Source organism: Syngnathus typhle, unplaced genomic scaffold (assembly GCF_033458585.1).
Source record: "Syngnathus typhle isolate RoL2023-S1 ecotype Sweden unplaced genomic scaffold, RoL_Styp_1.0 HiC_scaffold_187, whole genome shotgun sequence".
Classification (NCBI taxonomy): Eukaryota; Metazoa; Chordata; class Actinopteri; order Syngnathiformes; family Syngnathidae; genus Syngnathus; species Syngnathus typhle.
In genome coordinates, this window is record NW_026872093.1 from 35001 (window position 1) to 37500 (window position 2500).

The 2500-nt window shown below is 58.8% G+C and overlaps 1 pseudogene; it reads right to left on the reverse strand.

Annotated features, from left to right (window-relative positions):
* LOC133148850 (28S ribosomal RNA) overlaps positions 1-2500 on the reverse strand; it is a 9266-nt pseudogene that overhangs the window by 2824 nt on the left and 3942 nt on the right.

Consider the following 2500-nt stretch of genomic DNA (forward strand, 5'->3'; position numbering starts at 1 on the left):
GTAATCATCTGCAGCCCCATACTCACCTGCTCGTCCGACCACCAAGTTCTTCTCCATTCCGTCCTCCGAGCCACTCAGCAGGACTAAATCATCCGCAAAGGCCAACGCGGCAATTCGGCGGTTGCCCCAGACCAGGCGACTTCTTTTGCGTTCGAAGCTATGGACGAGAGAATCCATAGCGAGGTTGAGAAACAGTGGGGACATTGGATCGCCTTGCTTAACATCAACCTTCATGGAGATGGGTTCGGAGTAGGCGCCTCCGCAACCCACACTGGTCGAGCAGCCCACATACGAGTGACGGATCACCTCGATTACACGTCCGTCTACGCCCAAGCTTCCCAGCACACACAGGACATGGTCATGAGAAACCGAGTCGAAAGCCTTCGCAAAGCCAATGAACACGACCGCCAGCGGCACGTCAGCCGACCTCGAGCGCCCCATGACCCGATTAATCGAGAATCACGAGGTACCTTCGCAACCACTCGCGCCGGCGACGAAACCACGCTGCCCGGGGGCCAACAGGACAGGCTCGCGCTAGCCTCATCACCATCAACCGCCCAAACAACCTCAGCACGACTGACCCCACAGTCCCAGGCCACCAGCCAGACACTATATCCAGCTCAGTAGGGTCAGTTGATCTGAGTAGCAACCGGGTCTTGCACCCCTTGAAGGCTTGGGGAACGACTCCACGTACCATCCATGTCGTGAACAGCCTCGCCAGTTGCGTACCGTCCGGGTCCCAGTCAAGAAGAGCCTGCTTCCTGATCCCGTCTGGGCCCGACACAGAGCAATTCCTCATCTTAGCCAAGTTAGATACAACTTCCAGCCCCAGGATCGGGTGGTAGAATGAATCGTTATCCGCGGTCAGTCCCACCCCGAAGCCCTTATTCCATAGAACGGCTCAACCGTTTCACACTTACTCCGAAGTGTCTATCCACCAACTCCAGCGGCAAATCACAGCTACGGGGCGTCAGACCATCCAAGATCCGCCGTGCCAGCCCCTTCCTCATTACAGAATAGCCGCGCTGCTGGTGATAGAACACTCTTCCACGTTGGACGAGCCGCCTCGCCCAACCCGTCTGTCATCGGTCTCGAGGTCTGGACCTCGCGGACTTTGTCGGCCACCCTACCTTACCCCCCAGGGCTTTCATGAGATCCAAAGCAGAGGACTCGATCAGGCTAGGCTCCCGACCTGCTTTCTTGACTAAGGCAGCGGTGGCCCGATGCTCCACACCCCCCGCCAGCAGCTCTTCCAGAACTCTATTCATCACCAGATCTGGAAGCGACGAGGGGCAGGTCCATTTCTGGGGCGCCGCCCTGGCAGCCAGGGCTCGCCAACGCACACCGGACGCACCGCCTGCCGCACGACCGCACAGGGATCCCCATTCCACCTCACCTGCTCTCCAGACTCTCCGTTTCCAACAACACATTTTTCGCTTATGATACCTGTACCTTTCCATAAGCTTCACCATCCGAGACTCCTACCATCACTTGGTCCGGAGGCCTCGGACCCCCTTATGCCGATTTCCAGACGGGCCCTCTCCCGCTTCTTCATTCACGCCGCCTCGGAGAGCAGGCTGCAGCGCTAACACGACCCCCGCCACCCCAACTCTCATACCCGAGGCAACGGAGGTCATTGACACCACTGAGGAGTTCTCAAGAGCTTCGCCAGCCGGGGTCCACCCGCTCCTTCGGCCTGACTGACTGTGGCTCCGATCCTGTGCCTCTGTCTGTACGGACTTCCTAACCAAGGAGTTTTCGCAACCATGGCCCGTAGAAGTGACTACAAGCCGTTTGGGGACCCCGAGCAATGCCTCCGGTGGTTGGTCCCCATGGCCCCCGGAGAGGTTGATCCGCTGGCCGCGCACGTGCCCAACCTCAAGCACGTCCCGGGGAGGTAGCTCGAGCAGCAGCAGCCCCTCACCTAGCTGCGCCTCAGCCCATTTTTGGTAACCCAGAACGGCCTTCCTGGGTGGTCTGTAAGATATTAGACATGTCTACTGCCTCACTACCGTGAGAACACACAGGAGAACAAAGTCCCCCGACACTATAGAGCTATACATCGAGATCCACCCCGAGCAGCCGTCTGCCAGGCCGCGCAGCCCAGCACCAACTCGTAAGCCACCGCAGTCCAACCCACTAAGGAGAGGCCTGCCACATAGTGTCAGACTCACCCCCCGTAAAGCTGGCTAACGGACAACTCGCCATCCAACTGCCCGGAGCTACAAAAGCCCAGAGAGCTATGGAGCTCATCAACGGGGAGGAAAGCGGCCTGCAACAAACTGGCCACTACCCCCCGTACACCACATATTCGCCCCAAAAGGATTTGAGAAACGCATTCGGCAAAGGTCCAAGCGAGCACATAGGCATCCACGTGACACCCACCCACTCGGCCTGGCCTCCGTTCTATACCACTAGGCGCCGCCCACACCAGTGCGCAGATTCGGGTCATCTCGGTCTCGCTACCATACGGTCACACCCTGCGTACCAACAGAGCGCT